The following is an 8892-nucleotide window of genomic DNA, read 5'->3' on the forward strand; positions in this document are numbered from 1 at the left end:
GTCATATATAAGTTTTGTGGTAGCCACAAAGAAAATACTGTACAATATGCACAAAAGAAAACTAAAAAGAAATCAAAGCATATCACTACAAAAAAATTAACAAATCATAAAGGAAAAAAGAAAAAGAGAAAAAAAAGGACAAAACACTTTTAACTTAAAATATTTTCAACTTATAGTGGGTATATCAAGATGTAACCCCACAGTAGGTCAATGAGAATCTCTATTTACTTTGACCAGTGAGTTTTATACTCTCATATGCTTTCACATTTCTGTTTGACACTCTTTTTTGTCAGTTTGAACTCTCTTTAGCATTTTATGTAAGGTAGGTCAGTTGATGATAAACTCTTTCGGTCACTGTTCTGTCTAAGAAATTACTTATCTCCACGTTAATTTTAAAGACGGTTTTGCTGGACATAGTATTTTTGATTAGCACATTTTTTGAAGAGCATTTTGATCTAACCACTTAGGAACACGGGATGAGTTTTGTTGTAATCATACAGTATTAACTCTTAGTAGACTGTGAAAATTAAAAATGTTATACCATTTACATGTTTCTAATTGCCAATTAATTATTCATTCAGTTAAAAATTAATAAAGAAAATATAAAATTTTATATAAGTATTTTATTATTTATTTATTTATTTCAATAGCTTTGGGGGTACAAGAAGTATTTGTTTACATGGATGGGTTATATGATGGTGAATTCTGAAATTGTAATGCATCTGTCACCTGAGTAGTGTACATTGTACACAATATGTAGTTTTTTATTCCTCACCTCTCTCCCATCCTCCCATCTCTGAGTCTTCAAGGTCCACTACATCACTCTGTATGCATTAGCATACTCATAGCTTAGCTCCCCCTTATAAGTGAGAACATATGCTTTTTGTTTTCCATTCCTGAGTTAGTTCACTTAGAAAAATGGCCTCCAGCTCCATCCAAGATTCTGCAAAAGACATTGTTTTATTACTTGATGATTGAGTATTCCAGGATGTATATATACCACATTTTCTATATTCACTTATTGGTTGATGGACACTTATGTTGGTTCCATATCTTTGTAATTGTGAATTGTGCTGCTATAAAAATATGTGTGCATGTGTCTTTTTCATACAATGACTTATCTTTCTTTGGGTAGATACCCAGTATTGGGATAGCTGGATTGTATGGCAGATCTACTTTTAGATCTTTATGGAATCTCTATACTGTTTTCCACAGAGGTTGTACTAATTTACATTTCCACCTCCAGTGTATAAGTGTTCCTTTTAAATTTCTTTAACCACATCTACATCAACGTCTATTGTTTTTTGACTTTTTAATAATGGCCATCTTGTGGAAGTAAGGTGGTATCTCATTGTGGTTTTAATTTGAATTTCCTTGATGATTAGTGATGTTGAATATTTTTTCATGTGTTTCTTGGCCATTTGCATACCTGCTTTTGAGAAATATCCATTCAGGTCCTTTGCCCACTTTTTGATGGTATTATTTCTTTTTCTTGCTAATTTGTTTGTCACTACTTGTATGCCAGTATCATTCTGCTTTGGTAACTATATCCTTGCAGTATAATTTGAAGTCCAATAATGTGATGCTTCCAGATTTGTTCTTTTTGCTTAAAATTGCTTTGTTTGTTAAGTCTCTTTTTTGGTTTTATATAAATTTTAGGATTGTTTTCTTCTAATATTGTGAAAAATGATGTTAGTATTTTGATGGAAATTGAATTGAATCAGTAGATTGCATTGGGCAGTATGGCCATTTCCATAATATTGGTTCTTCCCAGCCATGAGCATGGGATGTGTTTGCATTTGTTTATGTCATCTATGATTTCCTTCAGCAGTGTTTTATAGTTCCCCTTGTAGAGATCTTTCACTTCCTTGGTTAATAATATTCCTTGAGTTTTTGTTGGTGGTGGGTTTTTTTTTTTGTTTTTTTTTGTTTTTTTGCAGCTATTTTAAAAGTGTTTGAGTTTTTTATTTAATTCTCAGCTTGGTTGTTGTTGGTATATAGCAGTGCTACTGATTTGTGTACATTAATTTGTAACCTGAGATTTTACTAAATTTGCTTATCAAATCTAGGAATCTTTTCAAGGAATCTTTAGGATTTTCTATGCATACAATCATATCATAGGGGAACAGCAATAGTTTAACTTCCTCTTTTCCAATTCAGATGTCCTTTATTTCTTTCTCTTGCCAGATTGCTCTGGCTAGGACTTTCAGTACTATGTTGAACAGAAGTGGTGGAAATGGGCCTCCTTGTCTTGTTCTAGTTGTCAGAAAAAAAAGCTTTCAACTTTTTCTATTCAGTAAAATGTTGACTGTGAGTTTGTCATATAATATGGCTTTCATTATTTTGAAGTAAGTCTCTTCTATGTGTAATTTGTTGAGAGTTTTTATCATAAAGCGATGCTGTATTTTATTTAATGCTTTTTTTGCGTCTATTGAGATGATCATATCATTTTTGTTTTTAATTCTGTTTAGGTGATGTATTTTAATATTTATTTATTTATTTTATTTTACTTTTTTTTTTTTGAGATGGAGTCTCACTCTGTCACCCAGACTGGAGTGCAGTGGCACGATCTCAACTCACTGCAAACTCTGCCTCCCAGGTTCATGCTATTCTCCTGCCTCAGTCTCCTGAGTAGCTGGGACTACAGGTGCCCACCACAACGCCCAGCTAATTTTTTGTATTTTTTAGTAGGGATGGGGTTTCACCATGTTAGCCAGGATGGTTTTGATCTCCTGACCTTGTGATCCACCCACCTCAGCCTCCCAAAGTGCTGAGATTACAGGTGTGAGCCACCATGCCCAGCCTGTATTACATTTATTGACTTGCATATGTTAAACCACTCTGCATCCCTGGGATGAAACCCACTCGATCATGATGTATTATTCTGATGTGCTGTTGGATTAGTTAGCTAGTATTTGGTTGATAATTTTTGCATCTGTGTTCATCAGGGATATAGGTTTATGGTTATTTTGTCGTTGTTGTTGTTGTTATGTCCTTTCCGGATTTAGGAATCAGAGTGATAATGCCTTCATAGAATGATTTAGGGAGGATTTTCTTTTTCTCAGTGTTTTGAGATAGTTTCAGCAGGTTTGATATTAATTCTTATTTGGATGTCTGGTAGAATTCAGCGGTGAATTAATCTGGTCCTTGGCTTTTATTTGTTGGCAATTTTGTAAATTGCTAATTCAACCTCACTACCTGTTGTTGGTCTGTTCAGGGTTTCTATTTTTTCCTGATTTAAACTAGGAGGGTTGTATGTTTCTGTAATCTAGGAGGGTTGAATTTATCCATTTACTCTAGGTTTTCTAGTTTGCATGCATAAAGATGTTCATAGTAGTCTCAAATGATCTTATGTATTTCTGGGTGTCAGTTGTAATGTCAACAGTTTCATTTCTAATTGAGCTTATTTGAAACTTTTATCTTCTTTTCTTGGTTAATCTAGCTAATGGGCCATCTATTTTGTTTATATTTTCAAACAATCAGTTTTTTTGTTTCATTGATATTTTTGTATTTTTTTGTTTTAATCTCATGTAGTTATAATCTGATCTTTGTTATTTCTTTTATTCTGTTATCTTTGGGTTTATTATGTTCTTCTTTCTCTATTTCCTTGAGGTGTGGCTTTAGGTTGTCAATTTGTGCTCTTTCACACTTTTTGATGTAGGCATTTAATGCTATAAACTTTCCTCTTAGCACTGCTTTTGCTGAATCCCACAGGTTTTGATAACTTGTTTCACTATTATCATTCATTTCAAAGAATTTAAAAATTTCCATCTTGATTTCATTGTGAATACAAAAATCACTCGGGAGGAGATTATTTAATTTTCATGTATTTGTATTGTTTTCGTGATTTCTTTTGGTGTTTTATTCCAGAGTGCTCTGAGAAGATACTTCATATGATTTTAATTTTTATTAATTTATTGAGACTTGTTTTGTGGCCTATCATACATTCTATCTTAGAGAATGTTTCATGTGCTGATGAGAATAATGTATATTCTGCACTTCTTGGGTAGAATGTTCTATAAGTATCTGTTGAGTACCTTTGTTCTAGAGTGTAGTTTAAGTCCATTGTTTCTCTGTTGACTTTCTGTCTTGATCTGTCTAGTGCTGTCAGTGGAGTATTAAATTCCCCCACTATTATTGTGTCACCTTCTATCTTATTTTTTAAGTCTTATGGTGACTGTTTTATGAATCTGGGAGCTCCTTGTTAGTTGCATATAAATTTAGAATTGTAATGTCTTCTTGTTTGATTGATCATTGATCATTTTGTCATTACATAATGACCTTCTTTGTCTTTTTTTTTTTACTATTGTCACTTTAAAGTCTGTTTTGTTTGAATAAAGAATAGCTACTTCTGCTCGTTTTTGGTTTTCATTTGTGTGGAATATCTTTTTCCACCCCTTTACCTTGAGATAGTGAATCCTTACATGTTATGTGGGTTTCTTGAAGATAGCAGACATTTGGTTTATGATGTTGCTTTTTTTTCTTTCTTTTTTTTTTTTCTTTTTTTGAGATGGAGCCTCACACTGTCTCCCAGGCTGGAGTGCAATAGCGTGATTTTGGCTCACTGCAACCTTCGCCTCCCAGGTTCATGTAATTTTCCTGCCTCAGTCTCCCAGGTAGCTGGGATTACAGGTGCACACCACCACACCAGGCTAATATTTGTATTTTTAGTAGAGATGGAGTTGCACTATGTTGGCCAGACTGGTCTCAAACTCCTGACCTCATGATCTGCCTGCTTTGACCTCCCAGAGTGCTAGGATTATAGATGTGAACCACTGTGTCCAGCCTGGTTTATGACTTTTTTATCCATTCTGCCATTCTGTATGTTTTAAGTGAAACATTTAGGTTATTGACGTTCAACATTAATATTGAGATATGAAGTACTGTTCTTCTCATCTGTTAATTGTTACCTAGATACTTTGTTTTTTCCATTGTGTTATTGTTTTATAGGCCCTGTGAGTTTTATGTTTTCAAGTGGTTCTGGTTGGGTGCATATAGAGTGTGCTTCAAGATTTAGAACTCCTTTAAGAAGCTCTTGCAATGCTGGTTTGGCAGTGTAAAACTCCCTCAGGATTTGTCTGAAAATGACTTTATTTCTTCTTCATTTAGAAAACAGTTTTGCTGGGTACAAAATTCTTGGTTGACAGTTATTCTGTTTAAGGAGGCTAAGGATAGGACTGCAATCCTTTCTGGCCTGTAGGGTTTCTCCTGAGAAATCTTCTGACAGGTTTTCCTTTTTAGGCTATCTGATGCTTTTGTCTCATTGCTCTTAGAATTCTTTCATTTATGTTGACTTTAGATAGCCTGATGACCCTGTGCCTTGTTTATAACCTTTCTGCAATGAATTTCCCAGGAGTTATTTGAGCTTCTTGTATTTGGATATCTAAATATCTAACAAGGCCAGGGAAGATTTGTTCAATTATTTCCTCAAGTAAGTTTTCCAAAGTTTGGCTTTCTCTTCTCCTTGAGGAACATCAATTATTCTTAGGTTTGCCATTTTAGATAATCCCAGATTTCTTGGAGACTTTGTTCATTTATTTAGATTCTTTTTTTTATTTATTTTTGTCTGCTTGGGTTAATTCAAAAGCCTTGCTTTCAAGTTCTGAAATTCTCTTTTCCACTTCTTCTAGTCTATTGTTAAAACTTTTCACTATTTTGTAATTCCCTAAGCATGTCTTTCATTTCAATTTGGTTTTGGAAATGAACCAAATTCCATTTGGTTTTATTTATGATATTTATCTCTCTAGGAAATTTTTATCTATATCCCGAATTGTTTTTAAAATTTCTTTATGTTGGTTTTCACCTTTATCTGGCATCTCCTGGTGTAGTTTAATAATCAGTCTTTTGAATTTTTTGTCTGGTATTTCTATGTAAGTATTCTAATAGAAAATTTAGTGTAAAAAATTACATGCTTCCAAATTATTGGGAAGTTTGAAAGAGTCAAGGGACTATCACTAGAATTTTGGCTTTCAAGAACATATGATAACTGTAATCCACAGGTCAAGAAAACATTGCTGCTACTGGTGGAGCCAACATTTTCTTCAGCTTTCTCTAAATACCTAACAAATCAAGGGAGCAGAAACTGAGTCTAACTTCCACAATATAGTGTCAACACACAGATTTCTATTATTTTGCTTGTCTGTAGATGCAAGATAAAAGAAAAGTGACTTTAATTTTTCCTTCCATATTAAGTATCATAAGGAAAACCAGGCAGAGAATGAAGTTGAAAGACAAGAGAAAGAATAGTTAAGAAAACAAGTAAACTGGATCTTAATCATCTTAGCCTATAATCCACAATTTGCCTACAGCTCATCATCTGATGTTCTGATGTATATTTTGATATAGGAGATTACAGATTCCTCTTCCTGTTTATATGCTAAGTCTAGTTTGAGTTAAATTTAAAAATTTTGCAGTATAAGACTTAATCTGGAAAACTTTTCAAATATATAGTTGGGGGACTAACCTACCTCATCTATTTCTTACCCTAGGATTGGGTAAAAAGGTCTGTGAAATCAATCACACATTGTTTTAACTTTTAGCCAAAAAAAAGAGATTTTTTTAAACTTTTAAATTCAAGAGTATATGTACAGGTTTGTTATACAGGTAAATGTGTGTCTTGGGGGTTTATTGTGTGGATTATTTCATCACCCAGATATGAAGCCTGGTGCCCATTAGTTATTTTTCCTGATCCTCTCCCCTATCCCACCCTCCACCCTCCAATAGACCCCCGTGTGTGCTGTTCCCCTCTATGTGTCCATGTGGTCTCATTATTTAGCTGTCACTTATAAGTGAGAACACATGGTATTTGGTTTTCTGCTCCTGTATTAGTTTGCTAACGATAGTAGCTCCAGCTCCATCCATGTCCCTGCAAAAGACATGATTACATCCCATATATGGGAGACATAAGATTGAGAATGTTTCAGCTTTTTGAATTGCTAAGAACATATATTTAAGGCTTTTACCTCCATTTTTTTCTGCAATTTGGATAAAGCCACAGCAACGAAAAAGAAACATAGCACATACAGTGAAACTTAATCAAGTGAAACAGAGAAAGAAAAAGTATTTAGTTATTCATTCAAGAAATACATATGTTACCTTTTTACTATGTATCCTAAATGATGGGGCTAAACATTCAGCAAAACTTTAAAAAGTAACCCCACAAACCAGAAAATAGAGATATGTAAAGAAAAACATGTAATGATAATTACACAGAAATTTCTAATATATGTTAAGAAGAAAAAGTAAATTATAAAAGGGGTGTTTTTCAGAGGTCGACCTCTGAATGAAGACTGAGCATAATGAAGTATTTCAAGTCCCTTTCTCTGAATATAGAAATAAAAGATATTCTTTGTTTGCACACTTGAACTGTATTGGAATATTTGAGATGAAATATGTATCATACTAAGTTTACTGGAAACCTGGTTAAACTCTAGTTTAAAAAGGAATGGCTATCTTTAATTTCCTGGAAAATTATCCTCAGGTGTATGAGACTGTGATCAGAGGCAGCTACTGGTTTGGGGTCGTGCCCAAGTTCACCCCAAATTGTGTCAAGAAGTATTCCAATAAATGTGACTAACTATAGTATTTTTTTTCCAGGTCTATTTCCATTCTGATACTTTAGAGGTTTTTGGACAGTTTTCTTTATAGAGTTATGCAGTACCAAGGCTGGAGATTTGGCCAGCATCCTGTGGGGAAATGTTTATTTGGGAAGATGCAATGAGCAGACCAGATGTCCAAAAAACACCCCAAAACTCAGCTGCAAATGGAAAAAAAAAACAAAAACCTGTTGTGAACATTCGAAAATTGCTGGAAGCAGCAGTAGCTGCTGTGGGATCTCCATAGGTAACCTGTGACAATGGTTAGTATAATTGGAAAGAAAAAGACTCTGAGACAGGAATCCTCTCATTTGGGAGTTTCTGCTGCTCTGAGGGCAGCTGCTGGGAACAATGCCAGGAAAGTCCCTGCTGGGAGCCACTGACAGAAACTGCAACAAATAGAGTCAGGCTGGGGAAGACCTGGATGCTAAGTGCCTTCAATTCTCTCTTCCATCCCCTTGCAAGTCACTCATAACAAGCTGAGGGAGAACAGAGAGAGCAGATTTTCCTCTGTTATCTCATAGAGGAGGAAGAATAACAATTTCCAGGAAACTTAACCATCTGGACACTGTGTTACCTGAGTTCAGGAATAAAAAGCTCGACCTTTAACCTAATTTTGACTTCAGGGTAACACAACAGTACACAAATGTAGACAGGTACTTAATTGTTTTCTCTCCAATCCCAAGTCCCTCTAATCTATCTTGAGTCAGACTATTAGGGAGTTGCAGGAAAGAATGAGAATAACTGGGGGGACTACCCAAGCCCTCTAGGAGGTTACCCACCAAGCTTTACTCCCATTCACAAATGCTGAGGCGCAGCCTTGATTGAAGATATTTTCACCTCCAGAAAGCTAGAAAAAAGCAGAGTATCACTTCTGTAACCTGCACTTAAGCACTCCAAAATTTGCCTTCAGTCTCTAAATATATATTATTTGCTGCTGTTCTTCAAGGTTTCAGCTCTGTCATCAAAACATTGCTCTTTTCCCCATCCCTCATGCTGTGCTCCTATGCTCCTCTCCTTGACATAGCAACTGAATTGTTAGGCTTCAGATGAACACAGACTAAAGGAGAGAACTTTGTTCTTTTTTGACAATAATACAGCAAGACTTTGTTTGTCCTGATGAAGTCTAAGAAAAAAAGAGCTTCTGCTTCACTAAAAAAGGCCTCATAAAAAACAGGCCTGCATTATCTCCTGTAATATGGTTTATATGGTTTTTTCTGTATTCGCTTGTACTTCCTTAATTTACAATAGCCTTGAGCCTCTAAGAGCCACCAGGGAACTTGGAAGAGATGATCAA

This window comes from Mandrillus leucophaeus, unplaced genomic scaffold (assembly GCF_000951045.1).
Source record: "Mandrillus leucophaeus isolate KB7577 unplaced genomic scaffold, Mleu.le_1.0 Scaffold457, whole genome shotgun sequence".
NCBI lineage: Eukaryota > Metazoa > Chordata > Mammalia > Primates > Cercopithecidae > Mandrillus > Mandrillus leucophaeus.